This window comes from Sus scrofa, chromosome 9 (genome assembly GCF_000003025.6).
Source record: "Sus scrofa isolate TJ Tabasco breed Duroc chromosome 9, Sscrofa11.1, whole genome shotgun sequence".
Lineage (NCBI taxonomy): Eukaryota > Metazoa > Chordata > Mammalia > Artiodactyla > Suidae > Sus > Sus scrofa.
In genome coordinates this window covers 67,185,540-67,201,016 of record NC_010451.4, presented here as the reverse complement: position 1 = coordinate 67,201,016, position 15,477 = coordinate 67,185,540, and the positions used below count along the sequence as shown (strand labels likewise).

The 15,477-nt window shown below is 48.6% G+C and overlaps 1 protein-coding gene across 1 annotated transcript in view; it reads right to left on the bottom strand.

Moving 5' to 3' along the window:
- RASSF5 (Ras association domain family member 5) overlaps positions 1 to 15,477 on the bottom strand; it is an 80,200-nt gene that overhangs the window by 36,350 nt on the left and 28,373 nt on the right. The window lies entirely within an intron of this gene.

The following is a 15,477-nucleotide window of genomic DNA, read 5'->3' as shown; positions in this document are numbered from 1 at the left end:
CCAACAATCTGGTCAAGGGGGGTCTTTGGCAGATCTTGTCTTTCCCATTAAGGACAGTCCAATTATTTCTCCATCGGACTGGATGAAGGAACACCTTCCTTGACTAGGGCTGAATCTTTCAAAGCAATTAGGGCAACACCCCACAACTTCTCAGACCAGTTTGTGCAGCAATAGTAATTAGAGCTACCATTGTTGGAGTGACTACTGCTTGTGCCTGGTGATTTACATGAAGTCTGTCACTTAACTTTCCCAATAACCTTGACAAAGAGATTATTATTCCCTTTCTATAGATGAGGAAACTGAAGCTCAGAGTCACACAAGTAGGATCTGTGGGCTGGGACTCAGACCCAGATCTGTCCAACTCTAGAGCCTCTGCTCTTCGCCACTGGGATGTCCCGTCTCTCAGGAGTGATGGTGCTGTTTTGGTGTGCACACTGTCATCTTTCAGTAGAATGGAGTCTGGAGTTCTTTTTTTTTTTTTGTCTTTTTGTCTTTTTGTCTTTTCTAGGGCCGCACCCGTGGCATATGGAGATTCCCAGGCCAGGGGTCCAATCGGAGCTGTAGCTGCCGGCCTACACCACAGCCACAGCAACGCGGGATCTGAGTCGTGTCTGCAACCTAAACCACAGCTCACGGCAATGCTGGATGGATCCTCAACCCACTGAGTGAGGCCAGGGATCGAACCTGCAACCTCATGGTTCCTAGTTGGATTCGTTAACCGCTGAGCCACGACGGGAACTCCAGGGTCTGGAGTTCTAGGGAAAAAAACAAGCCTCCAGAGACTGGCAATGCCAGAGGTACCATATTCATGGAGTCCGAGGGCCTGGGGATCCCCGAGGGGACTCCGGGGATGCCCCGAGAGTGGCCAAGGGGGATTATCAGGACTCTCCCCAAGTCTGCGCCTCCTGCAGTTTGGAAAAAAGTCCAGTCCTGGGGCACAAGCTGGGTGGCAGGTTAGACTCAGCCCCCAGACAAGCAAGCTGCCAACTCCATTTTAAACTCTGGCTACTTTCATGTGGAACCCTCTTCCTCCCCCACCTCAGTCAAATCTGTCAGCGCTCAGGATGGCTTCAAACTGCAGCCCAGTTTGGCTCCATCATCCCACGCAATCTTCTTCCCAGAAGCCTGGCAGGCACGAACGCGAGAGAGCTGAGAGCCAGGGCCCCAGCCGGCTGACGGCCTTCAGCTCTGGAGAACGGTCAATACCGGCAGCTGCCTCCCTTGGCGGGGAAATACTAAACAGCTGGTAAACAGCTAGGGGTGGGGGCTGGAGGAGCTATGGGGGTCTCCAGAGAAGAACTCACATTGGTGGAGTTGAAAGTAGGTTCTAATTTTGTCTGACTTTTCTTCAAGTGAATATTTAAAAGGTCGTTGGGGGTGGGAGGTGGCAGCAGGGGGGCGGTGGCGAGGGGATGGTTCTCAGAGACAGTGGTCCAGGCAAAGGAAGCTGGTACTGGCCTCTCCGGCAGCTCCAAGGCCAGTGCCAGAATGACGAATGCTGCAGGGCGGGGGGCTCGGCATGACCCGTGGGCCAATGGTAACAGCCTACCCACCTTGTCCCACCAGTGAAGGAACACACGTTTCTTTATATAAGGAGCCTCATTGCTCAGTGGGAATCCAATATTTAGGGGGAAAAAAGGTCCCCAGAGTCCCTGTGGCCACACTGTGTTCTTGGAGTCCCACAGTAACCTCTGCAGAGCAACTGCAGTGCTACACATTCAAAATGTGCACTCTTAAAATACAGCTGATAACAAGTTTTTTGAACAGCAAGCCAAAGCACCCCAGGAGTCAGCTTGAGTCTCCTTGTGAGCCGCCTGCTAGATGCCAGACCTGCTTAGGAAAAGCGCTAAGGGACATGGTGTTCTTTTAGGGTGCAGCTCCCTGCCAGTTCAAATATTGTGAAAACTGACCCCTGAATAGGCCCATTCAAAGCCATTTTAATGTAACCCTTAGGTGGCTCTACAAGCTTAGGAGCAGGTATTACCCCCATTTTACAGATGAGGAAACTGAGGGAAGCAACATGTCCCATCACAGCTTGTTACATACTTTCAAAGCCTCATATGTCTCTGTTCTCTACCTGATCCCACCTGTCAATGAATTGAGGTTGGAAGGAAGAAGCCGGCAAAACGGAAACTGTGGTGGCGAGGACCCTGGAGCTAGAAGAACTCTGCCAAGATCATACATACGATACAAAGCCTCCAGAAGGAAATATCCAGACCATAGCTCCACAGTCCCAAAGGGAGAAAGGCTGGATTCTTCTCACCTATGACCTTGTCTGTACCGTTGCCCTGTGAATAATCAACCGTCAGGATAACCTGGCTGGGGGAGGGAAGCAGGTGGCAGGGAAGAACCCAAGAAACAGCCTTTTAAGCCTTTTGAAGTGAACACACAAAGGATGGGAACTGGCTGTTCCCATCCCTGGTCCCAGGAAGAGGAGTCTGGACCAGAAGCTGCAGCCTCAAAGCCACACCGTCATGGGGGGAGGCAGTTCAACGAGCCCCACTGAATGGTGGCTGGGCGACTTCCCTGGCCCAGAGCGTCGGATGATAAAAGGTATCATTTTAAGCTTTCTTCCTTTCTCAAATGCAATCCCGACATGTGGTCAGCTCCCCTTATTAAAGCCACCCTGTGGGTCTGTGTTCCAGAAAAGCTGCGATACAGAAATGGAAGCTGGGAGCTGGAATTCTTGTCCCAACTCTAACTGCTGCTTGATGTGGGATCTTGAGCAACTTTGGACCTCAGCCTTCCTCATCTGTCCCATTGAGAGGTTCAGAAATCAGGTCTGGGGTCTCACGACTGACCAACATATTCAGAGGCTGGAAACTGAGTGTGCTGCCAACCCACCTTTGAAACCTATTTTGAAATCAGTATTAGCCGGTGTGTTCAGGTGCTGTCCTACGAACTTTATATGCATCCTTTCATTTAATCCCTACAAGAAGCTGATGAGGAAGCTACAGTTAGTATCTCTATTTTGTTTTGTGTTGGTTTTTTTTTTTTTGCTTTTTTTTTTTAAAGGTCCGCACGCATGGAATAGGAAAGTTCCCAGGCTAGGGTTTGAATCGGAGCTACAGCTGCTAGCCTACACCCCAGCCACAAGCAACGTGGGATCCAAGCCGTGTCTGAGATCCACACCACAGCTCCCGGCAACACCAGATCCCCAACCCACTGAGTGAGGCCAGGAATCAAACCTGCATCCTCATGGATGCTCGTCAGATTCATTTCCACTTCGCCACAACAGGAACTCCCAGTATCTCTATTTTACAGAGAGGAAAGGAGCTTTTGGCAGGTTAAGTAACTTGCATGTAGTCAGACAGGCTAGTTCATGGTGGAGCTGTAATCAGCCCAGCAGCCCAGCTGGTCTGACTCCAGAACCCTAGCCCTTGACCATTCTACATACAGAGTATGGAGTACATGTCCCATCTCAGCCATGCTGCCTAAAATCGCAATCCGTCACAAACAAGTCAGGAACTGGTTTCTCAGTCTGCCTACACCCCTCTCTTCCCTTTGGCTCACTGAGGTTTTCCAAGGTTCAGCCACATACCCACCCCCACGCCACGTGCCCGTGCTCTACCTGGGAACTGGGTCTCACTCTGCCAGTGGTACCAACCACACTTGACAGACTCGTGTCTCATCATTCTCTCTCACCCCAGGTGGCCCCAGATGGACACCTGTACCTGCTGGGTACCCAACCCTCCCCACTGCAGCCTCCCTCTCAACAGGTCCAAACTGAGCTGACCATTCCTGGCCTTGCCCACCACCTGCTCCCCCTCCTTTAATTTCCTATCTTGGAGGAATTCCCATTGTGGCGCAGCGGAAACAAATCTGACTAGGATCCATGAGGACGGAGGGTCGATCCCTGGCCTCGCTCAGTGGGTTAAGGATCTGGCGTTGCTGTGAGCTGTGGTGTAGGTCGCAGACGCGGGTTGGACCTGGCATTGCTGTGGTTGTGGTATAGGCGAGTAGCTTCAGCTTCAGTTGGACTCCTAGCCTGGGAACCTCCATATGCCATGGGTGTGGCCCTAAAACGATGCAAAAAAAAAAAAAAAGAAAAAAAGAAAAAGAAAAAGAATTTCCTATCTTAATGAATGCCATTGGCATAAATGACCGCAAAGCCTTCCAGTAGTTTCCGCTGTTCCCATCTCTGCCTCCTCCAAACTGCCCATGCCTTTGTTGCCAAAGTTACCCTTCCAGACCAAGATCTGATCAGGGTTGTTCTGCCATAAAACCTTTCCATTCGAATTCCAACTAATAATTATTGAAGAAGGACTGAGTATCAAGACCTTGTATCAAGCTTACTCACTTATTCAACAAATAATCACTGAGCACCTTCCTATGTGGCAGGCACTAGACCGGAGTTCACGTTCAGGCCTGAAGAAGTCATGGTCCCGGCCTTCTCTTAACATCCAGTCTCGTAGAATGACATGAAATAAGATGTCACATTAGCGTTACTGAGTTCTCACACGCACTTCCTTACACACTTAATCTTCACAGGCCAGCAGGAACGCATTTTACAGATGAGTAAACTGAGACTCGGGATGGGGCATTTACCCAAGGTCACGGAGCAGGTACATTTCAACCTCTGGGTCTGAAATTTGCCATCACAGCTGTCCTTCCACCGGTGACTCCCCAACGATACCTACAGCCATACCCCGAACGCCGGAGCGAGTCCTTCAAAGCCCTTCACTGCACATGCCCAGCCAACAGGTCAGGCCCATCTCCAGCCACAATCAGGGATCCCTCCTCACAGCCACACACACTGGATTCACTTTCACAGCTGCCGCCCTGCCCTCTCTCGGGCTTGTTCTCGCTGTCTCCTGGGCTTGTCAAAATCCTCCTGCATCCTCCCCACCTCCTGACTCACAAGGTTCAGCAGCCATGACCACTCGGCCCCCACCTTCCCGCTGCCTCTCAGAAGTAGCCTTTCCCAAAGGTCCTCTCTAGGAGTTCCCTTCGTGGCTCAGTGGAAACAAATTTGACTAGCATCCATGAAGTCGCAGGTTCGATTCCTGGCCTTGCTCAGGGGGTTAAGGATCTGGCATTGCCATGAGCTGTGGTGTAAGTCACAGATGCGGCTCAGAACCTGCATTGCTGTGATTGTGGTGTAGGCTGGTGGCTACAGCTCCAATTCGAACCCTAGCCTGGGAAACTCCATATGCCATGGGTGTGGCCCTAAAAAGATTTAAAAAAAAAAAAATTCCCCAAAGGTCCTCTCTGGGGGCGAATCTTCAGAATGTCACCCTCCATCCTTAGGAGGGTGCCTCTGACAGCATTAAACCACTGCGCACAGCACAGAGCTCTGTTTCTCCCCAGGGGACTTCCTGTGTAAGAGGTACATGGCTGCACACTATTTAGGATGACTCACAGGAGATTCACTTTCTTGAGGCTCCTAGCCCACTGCATGCTCCTCCTGCTCGACTGCCAGGCTAAGTGCTTCCATGGGGCCCGGACACTTAGAAACACTGAAGGCGGCGAAATCAGCCCTGAAGAGCTCACTCTGGGTCTGAGTCAGGCACAGGGCATCTGCCTTCCAATTGCCTTCCTTTAAGGAAACTAGAGAATCATAAATGATGGCTCTGATCAATAATCCCATCACTCACATGGCCCTCTCCAATCTTCCAGCAGCCAGGATACTGTGGTCACAGGCATGAGAGGTGACCAACTCTTGTACTATTACACGGAGAAAGGGGGTCTTGTTGCCACCTCGGAGCCTCAGGACAACCTGGCTCAGCTAAAGGTCATCTCAGGCACCCACTGATTCCAGGATAGAAGGAATGGGTGGGGCTGTAAAGAGCACTGAGAAATGTCTCCACTGCTTAAGGCTTTCCAGAGAATAAACCCTAGAGCCCTGACCCTCCTTGGAGGCAGGATATCAAGTGCCTTCTGGTTGGGAAGCCTGAACTCTGATCAGAACCGAGCTCTCCTGGCTTGGCCCGAGCTGGTCAGACAGGCCTTAGGGCGGCTCCTGATAGAGGCAGCTGTTTAGTGGAGTCGATTAGACAGCTTTGGCCAGCACTTCTGGCTTCTAGAGCATGGAGGCAAATCTGTGGAAAGTGGAGCTACGGTCTCAGAGCCAGAGCGGAGCAGGGCTGCTGGGGCCTGGCTCCTCCTTTGGTATCTGAGGATGGGCTGGCAACAAATGACAGAAAATGGTTTCAATTAATCCAAAAGAAGGAAGAAGAGAAAAATGAAAGAACAGATGGGACAAATAGAACACAAATAGGAGACAGACTTAAAATCAAATTATATCAGTAATCACATTCAATGCAAATGAGCTAAAAAACCCAGTTAAAGGGCAGAGATGATCCAACTGGATTAAGAAAAACAAGCTCCAACTATCTGGTCTCTATAAGAAATGGCCTTTCGGAGTTCCCGTCGTGGCTCAGTTGTTAACCAATCCGACTAGGAACCATGAGATTGCACATTCGATCCCTGGCCTGGCTCAGTGGGTTAAGGATCCGGCATTGCCGTGAGCTGTGGTGTAGGTCACAGACGCGGCTCAGATCCTGTGTTGCTGTGGCTCTGGCGTAGGCCGGCGGCTACACCTCCAATTCGACCCTTAGCCTGGGAACCTCCATATGCCGCAGGAAGTGGTCCAAGAAATGGCAAAAAGACAAAAAAAAGAAAAAAAAGAAAAAAAAAAGAAAAAAGAAATGACCTTTAAATATAAAGGCACAAATAGCCTACAAGTAAAAGGATAAAGAAGTATCATGCTAATGGTAATCACAAGAAAGCTAGAGTGGCTGTATTAACATCAGAAATATACTGAAAGTAAATTTCAGTACAAATAATATTTCCAGGGTTAAAAAAAGGTTATTTCGTAATGATAAAGGGTCAAGGAATCAAGAGGACATAATCATTTGAAAGGTTTATGCATCACATAATAAAAGCTAGAACTTGGACAAATTGGTAAACCCACAACTATAGTTGGAGATTTCAACACCCCTCTCTCAATAATTGATAAAACAAGTAGAACACATGGTAGGCCTCAACAAATACTTGCTACTGTTGGTATCAGTCACAATTCAGTGTGATAAACATTTTTCGAGCATTTCAGAGGAGACAGGACCAGAATCCCTGGAGAGGTGTTCAGGTATCTGTCAAGAATAGCTAAGGAGCCCAGCCTCTCTGCAGGCGTAGACCCAGTTTCCCAGGCTCTCCCCTTCTGGCTCCCTGGCTCCCCCGTGTGGTCGTTCTGGGTTCAGCAAGCGGAGTTGGGCTGAGGGCTGAGGGCTGAGGCTGGACAGGCGGGGGAAATTCCTCCTCTGAAGGGTTCTGGAAAGGCAGAGCCCCTGGTAGGGAGACAGTGGCGTGGCTGCAGGAGGGAGCACAGGGCCTGAAGCCAGGAAACTCGGCTCTCCACGCCAGCTGAGTCACTGCTCGGCGGTTGCAGGGTTTGAGAGAGGTGATTCCAGCGGGGGCCCTGCTACAGAATGACAGGGGTGGGCTGGGGGTGGCCATGGGGGCCCCAGGCAGAGAGGCAGCAGCCACCTGACCTGTGGGGCTGAAACACCAGCAGGCCACGCTGATCCACCCTGGAAAGCGTCTGTCCTTTGGTGAATGGGGACAGGGTCTTGCCTGGCCTTTTTATCTAGAGCAGAGCAAGAACTCAGGCCACAAAAGGGGATAATCGTAAGCCTTGCAGCAAAGTGCCCGCCAAACCACGAAGTCATAGTGTCCTGGTTTTATATCCAGGAGAGTAATCCATCTTTCTCGTACTGGGGAGAGCAGGCAGAGCCAGATTGTGAAGAGTTTTGTGTGCTAACCCAGATTTAGACGGATTCTGAGGGTACTAGGAAGCCGTCATAGGGTATATGCTAAAAAAAATCCAGTAAGGCTGTCGGAGGCTCTAGAGATGGCCCTGGAATGCTACCCGGCAATACTGGCATGCTTTCACATACATCTCGCTGGAGCCACACAACCACCCTGCGTGATACCCATTTCTCAGAGGAGAAACTTGAGGTTCAGAGAAACTAGGAAGCTTGTCCCTGGTCACGTGCCAAGAATGTCATCTATACAATCTATACAAGCAGAGTTAGAACCTAGCTCTCCTGTCCCCCAGGAGAAAGGCCAGGGTTCTCTCTTTTCTTTAGGAAAAGATTCATTGCCTTTTAGAAATATTGCACTAGGAGCTCCCATCATGGCTCAGCGGAAAATGAATCCGACTAGGAGCCATGAGGTTTCGGGTTTGATCCCTGGCCTCGATCAGCAGGTCAAGGATCTGGTGTTACCGTGAGCTGTGTGGTGTTGGTCACAGACGCAGCTCAGATATGGTGTTGCTGTGACTGTGGTGTAGGCTGGCAGCTGTAGCTCCAATTCGACCCCTAGCCTGGGAACCTCCATATGCCTCAGATGCAGCCCTAAAAAGCAAAAAAGAAAAAAGAAAAAAAAAAAAAAGAAATATTGCACTAGAAACATATGATACCATCTGGTTATTCAAACAGCACTGAAGCAAATAGCAGAAGTCGAGAGCTCTTGGAGTTCCCTCGTAGCTCAGTGGGTTAAGGATCTGTGATATCACTGCTGTGGCTCTGGGTATAGCTGTGGTGCTGGTTAGAACCTTGGCTCAGGAACTTCCACAGGCCACAGAGGTGGGGCAAAAAAAAAAAAAAAAAGAAGTCAAGAGATCTCTTACTCAACCTCTGTCACCACCTTCCCCCTCTCAAGGTGAAATCACTTCCAAAAGTTGGCTGGGCACCTCCGGGCCCTCACTCTGCATTTACACACACACACACACACACACACACACACACACACACACGTACAAAGTACACATGGACTCGTCCTGTAGTACCACTGGGTGACGTGGCTCTCTTGGCACTATTCCTTGTCAATACATACAGATTCCATCCCTCCTTTGGCAAAGTGCCTTGGTCTTAGTGCTGGTGGTCGGAATTTCCTTCCCGGCACCCCCGCAGCTCCCTCCACTGCTCCCAGTGCCCCTCAGGCAGGGTCTGGATCCAAGGGTAGTCAGGGCACCAGATGATCAGAGGGCCAGTGCTCTGGAGGCAGCATTTCCCACTGAGGGCACCTGAAAGGATTTAGAACCATGCCTGGCGCATAACTATATGTGGAAGGAATCTTAGACATACTTTTCATCTTAGAGATTAAATATTAATTTCATGTGTGTCAGGAAAAAAATCCTAAACACATCAAAGGGGATTCAAGGATTTAAAAATTTTCCTTTAACATACATTTAAGTTTCATAAAATAAATCTATTTAAAGAGAAATCTTAACATATTTATGGTTTCCAAGGCGGCAGGGAGGGGCGGGGGGGAGAGTGGGGTGGATTGGGAATTTGGGGTTAATAGATGCAAGCGATTGCCTTTGGAATGGACAAGCAATGGGATCCTGCTGTATAGCTCTGGGAACTATAACTAGTCACGTATGACGGAGCATGATAATGTGAGAAAAAAGAATGTATACATGCATGTGTAACCGGGTCACCTTGCTGTGCAGTGGGAAATTGACGGAACACTATAAACAGCTATAATGGAAAAAATAAAACTCATTATTAAAAAAATAAAAACAGGAGTTCCCTTCGTGGCTCAGTGGTTAACCAATCCGACTTGGAACCATGAGGTTGCTTGCTGTGAGCTGTGGTGTAGGTCGCAGACATAGCTCAGATCCCATGTTGCTGTGGCTCTAGCGTAGGCTGGCAGCTACAGCTCCGATTCGACCCCTAGCCTAGGAACCTCCATATGCCGAGGGAGCGGCCCAAGAAATGGCAAAAAGACAAAAAAAAAAAACTGCTACAATAAAAGTTTCAATAAAAATTAAAAAGTTTCAATAAAAATTTAAAAAATAATAAATTAAAAAAAATAAATAAATAATAAATAATAAATTAAAATAATAAAAAATTAAAAAATAATAAAAAACCCATAAAATCAGCTTAGGACAAATACAATTTTTAATTTCTAAAATGTACTGAATTCTATTGTTCTAAGTAGTAAAAATTTCCTAAAGGTGATATGTTTTGCTTCACTAAAATCGATTAAAACTGAGTTATAAAAATAAATAAATAAACATTTTTAAAATTGAAAAAAAAAAAGGAGAAATCTTAAGTAAATAATAGCACAGGTGGAATATTGATATGGCCAGAATCCTAAGTGTGGAAGGTGCCCAAGTGAGGTTTGGGAACTGCTGTGGGAGGGACTGGAATTTATAGGGGGTGGCTGGGAGCCTGGCTTTTGAACGCTGCTCCTGAGTTCTGAAGGGCCAGGAAGAGGAGATGGAATCTGGGCCTGATGGATGTAAGATTCAAGGGCACAGATGAACTGATCTATGAAATAGAAACAGACTCACAGACATAGAGAACAGACTTGTGGTTGCCGAGGGGGAGGGAGTGGGATGGACAGGGAGTTTGGGTTTGGCAGGGAGAAACTATTACATTTAGAATGGATAAGCCATGAAGTCCTGTTGCACAGCACAGGGAACCGTATCCAGTCTCTTGGGATAGACCATGATGGAAGATAACATAAGAAAAAAAAAATAGGAGTTCCCATCCTGGCTCAGTAGGAACCTGACTAGCATCCATGAGGACACAGGTTCAATCTCTGGCCTCGCTCAGCAGGTTGAAGATCTGGCTTTGCTGTGAGCTGTGGTGTAGGTCGAAGATGGAGCTCAGATCTAGCATTGCTGTGGCTCTGGTGTAGGCCAGTGGCTATAGCTACGATTCGACTCCTAGCCTGGGAACCTCCATATGCCACCGGTGTGGCCCTAAAAGAAAAAAGACAAAAAAAAAATAAGAAGAAGAAGAAAAAGAGCTGGGTTATTATGCCGTATAGCAGAAATTGACTCAACACTGTAAATCAACTCTAATTAAAAAAAAGAGAGACAGAAGACAAAAGGAATTCAGGCAAATACCACCCATCAGAATAACTATTTTCTTTAACACAAATAAGAGAATAATTTTAACACTGGAAAGAAAAAAAAAAAAAAAAAAAAGACGCAGTCCCTGGCTGAAGTGATCTGAGTGGAACAGCGCTTATGCTTTAGTCTGTGCAGCCCATGTACCAGGAAAGTGGCACCAAAGGCCAAGGGGACAGAGCTGCCAGATCCCCCTAGGCTGCACGAGTTGTGATGAGAGTCAACAGCTGTGGGCAAGGACTTCCTCTCTTGGGATCTGCTTCCCCAAAGGCAAGGAAAGGAGGGGAACAAACCAGCAGAGGTCTCACTTCATCCTGAGGGCGGACAATGGGGAGCCCCTGGGGATTGTTTTCATCACAGGGGACACAGGATAGGGGCACCCTTAGGACCACCCGAAGTATAAAGTCTTTGGGGCATGTCCCCAAACGAAGGAATGACAGCTATGGGGACAACGTATTGTGACCTCCAGCCGATGGCGACCATGTCCTGTCTGAAAATGTCAGACCTCACAGACCTTGGAGCGCTCATAGGAGAGACTCTAAGACCACTTGACAAAAGCACACACAGATCCAGCCACCCTTCCTCCAGCTGTTTCTCCAGCTGAAACAGACAGGCATGACCCACACGCCCTGTAAGTGCAGCAGGGGCTCTGAGCCCATCCCTGCCCCTCACACCGCCGCCCCTTCTTCCTCCCGCCCTGCCTCCTACAGCAGAGAGAAGACAGCCAGAACCTTGGGATGGGTGCTTTTCTTTTCTTTTTTTTTCTTTTTTTTTTTTTAAGGGCAGCAGCACATGGAGGTTCCCAGGCTAGGGGTCAAATCGGAATTACAGCTGCCAGCCTACCCCACAGCCACAGCAACGTGGGATCCAAGCCGTGTCTGCGACCTACACCACAGCTCACGGCAGCGCCAGATCCTTAACCCACTGAGCAAGGCCAGGGATGGAACCTGCATCCTCACGGATACTAGTCAGATTCATAACCGCTGAGCTACAACGGGGACTCTGGGACTGCTGCTTTTCAAAGATTGAGGCCCAATATTTATCTACAGGAGGATCTCAACCATGTTTTGAAAAATGTATGCACGTCCAGGAAGAAAATATGAAAATGTTAACTAACAGTGGTTCCCTCCGGATGGAGGAAAAGTCGTGATTTTCTTTTCCTTAAAGAGCAGATCGGAGAGATGCCACCAAGCTGAGGCCTCCTAACAGCCACATGCCCCCAGACTAGCTGAGCTCCGACCAGGGCCTGGGCCATAGCAAATCCCCCTGCAAAATAGCCCTCGTACGTTTGGTCAGCTCAGGCCAGCTGACGAGGTCAAGTAAACGATCGCTGCATCCTGGTATGCAAGAGAACGTCGCAGCCAGGACGGAAATCAGCACAAGCAAGCTTTTTAGAAAAGGCAAGAGTGAGCCTGGAGCAGGGCCCAGGTTTTATTGATAGAAGGCTAGTCTTGCCCCAGTTGCGCTGAAGCACGCAGCCAGGCCTGTCCAAGGCAAACACAGCAGCCCAACCCAGCCGGCCCGGGAGCAGCCCGCACTCCAGGCTGAGTGCCGGCTCCACGCCCACCAGGGACTCTTGGCTCCTTCTATGTGGCTCCTTCTACATTTCAGTGGTGCTTCTGCTCTAGATGCAGCCCTGATTTAGCTTGCCAGAAGAGTCCGAGGTGGACCTGTCTTCCCAGCAGAAAGAAGGGAGTCACTCTGCTGTTAAATACTCAGACTTCTTGAAAGCACCGGTTCACTGCTGACATTCTGAGGATGAGACAAGGCAGCCAGCGAACCCCGGGCCCTGCTCTGGGGCCTTCTCGCCACCCCCACACACTTGCGAGCTGGCTAAGCCACTCCAGGGGAGGGGTTTTCAACTTCGGCAATGTTCACATTTGGGACCAGATGATTTTTTGTTGAGGGGGCACTTTCCTAGGTGATGGAGGCTGTTTACAGCATCCCTGGCCTCTACCTGCTATTGCCAGTAACCTCCCCAAGGCTGTGACAACCAAAAGTGTCTTTAGTAATTGCTGAAGTGTACCCCCCGCCCGCCTGCCCCCATTTGAGACCTGCTGCTCTAGAGGAAGAAATAGAGACCTAAAGTAGAAATCCAGGATGCAGGTGGCAGGAGTAGGATGGGAGATGGGTAGGGTCAAGGCGAATGGAAAGAAGAGAGGCTGGAAACGTCCCAATGGGAGAGAAAGCTGGAAAAACAGAGTTGTTTCAATACGATTTTTAGGAAAGGTTGTTGTGTGGTGTGCCTTTGTAATTTCCCTCCTCCACCTTTTTTTTTTTTTGTGTCTTTTTGCTATTTCTTGGGCCACTCCCGCGGCATATGGAGGTTCCCAGGCTAGGGGTCCAATCGGAGCTGCAGCCACCGGCCTACGCCAGAGCCACAGCAACGCTGGATCAGAGCTGCGTCTGCAACCTACACCACAGCTCACGGCAATGCCGGATCATTAACCCACTGAGCAAGGGCAGGGACCGAATCCGCAACCTCATGGTTCCTAGTCGGATTCGTTAACCACTGCGCCACGACGGGAACTTCCCTCCTCCACCTTCTGAAGAAAACCTTCAGCAAAAATCTGCATCATTCACCAGGGCTTTGCGGGGGTGGGATTTGTCTCCCTTCCATTTCTCACCCTGGAGGGGCCAAGCCCCTCCCAAAAGGCTCGGTTCCATTCAGGCAACATCATAAATGGTTCCAGTTCCAGAGCATGTCAGGGTGTACGTCAAAGCATATTTTTTAGAACCCATTCAATGGCATACTTATATTTATTTATTTTCTTTTTTTGTCTTTTTAGGGCTGCACCCGCGGCATGTGGAGGTTCCCAGGTTAGGGGTCGAATTGGAGCTGTAGCTGTCAGCCTACACCACAGCCACAGCAACGCCGAATCCTTAAACCCACTGAGCGAGGCCAGGGATCGAACCCGTGTCCTCATGGATACTAGTCGGGTTTGTTAACCACTGAGCCACGATGGGAATGTCTATCATTCTTATAAAAACATACATCATATTTGTTTTCTATTAATGCTTTCCCAGTGGGAGAAAAAGGCCTGGGGAACAGCAGGAGGCTGGTAACACCCATGGGAAGCGGGGCCAGGCGACTGGGCATTGTTGAACTCATGCTTCATGGCCAGAAAAAGCGTGGGGATGGCTGGTCTGGGGACTTGGGACTGGATCCCGATTCCCCAGGCCCACTCGTGCTCTCTTGAGGAAATAACCAGTCATTCACATCTATGTGTCTCTCAGCACCTGGGCCTTTTCCTTCAGAAACATGGAGTTTACTTAGTCTCGCTCTCCTAAATCCCTGGCATCACCAAAGGATGCCAAGTCCCTTACTGCATCACCAAGCCCCTGGCATTCCAGGGCCTGTCACATGGTCTATATTCAAAACATATTTGGCAAATAAATACCTGGATGATGTCCTTACTTCCTTGACCAGCAACCTTTGACGCATACATTAAGGCTTAGAATAAACATCACCTCCTCTGGGAAGTAGTCCCTGATTTCTCCCAAGAGAAACAATTGCACTGTATACTCAAAACACTTATGTAGGGCGGGGGTGATAAATTAGGAGTTTGGGATTGGTAGAGACAAACTACTATATATAAAATAGTTAAATAACAAGGTCCTACAGTATGGCACAGGGAACTGTATTCAGTATCTTGTGAAAAGAATATATACATATAACTAATGAAAAAGAATATATATATATAACTAAATCACTTTACTGTACACCAGAAACGAACGCAAGATTGTAAATCACCTATTCTTCCTTAAAAAAAAAAAAGCAAAAAACTCTTTGATTCGTGTGTTTGTTGAAGCAAACATCACATTATGTCCTATTTGGTTGTATTCTGCCTGCCCTGCCAGGATGTAAGCTCTCTGAAGACAAGAACTGTGGTGTATCATTTTTTATCCCCACTCTTACCAGTGTTTGATAATCAATGTTCAATGCAAGAATTAAAAAAAAAGAATGTATGCATGTATGTGTAAATGGGTCACCATGCTGTACAGTAGAAAATTGACAGAACACTGTAAACCAGCTATAATGGAAAAAAATAAAAATCATTTTATATATATATCTATATATCTATATATACACACACACACATATAAAACAATGCTCTCCTGTCTTCCTCCCAAATCCTTGACATCAAAAATCAAACACATCCTGGTTCAGGTGCCTTGGCAAAGCCCAGACCAAGAGCTGTTTTGGGCATCAACTTCCTGGTCCTTTGACGCAGAGAAAGGACATCTGTCCAGGCCCTCTGACGTTGATCTGGTCTGGCTGGCAGGACAATGTGCCCAGAAGCCTCAGCCCCAGCATCCCCACTGCCCCAGGGCTCGGAGGCCTCTGAGGATCCCCAGGAGCTTTCTCTGGGATTGACCATACCCACACCTATGGCTGGAGCCTTAGGCCAAAACAGGTTCTGTGCTTGGAGTGGGCCACAGGGAGGGCACTTCTGAATAATGACAGGCTTCCCTGTGTCACCGATGCTATTCCGCTTCCCCAGCCTCTTGGAAAGGATGTGTGACACTGTGATTTTTTTTTTTTTTGCCTTTTTTTTTTAGGGACACACTTTCGGCATATGGAGGTTCCCAGGCTAGGGGTCGATTCG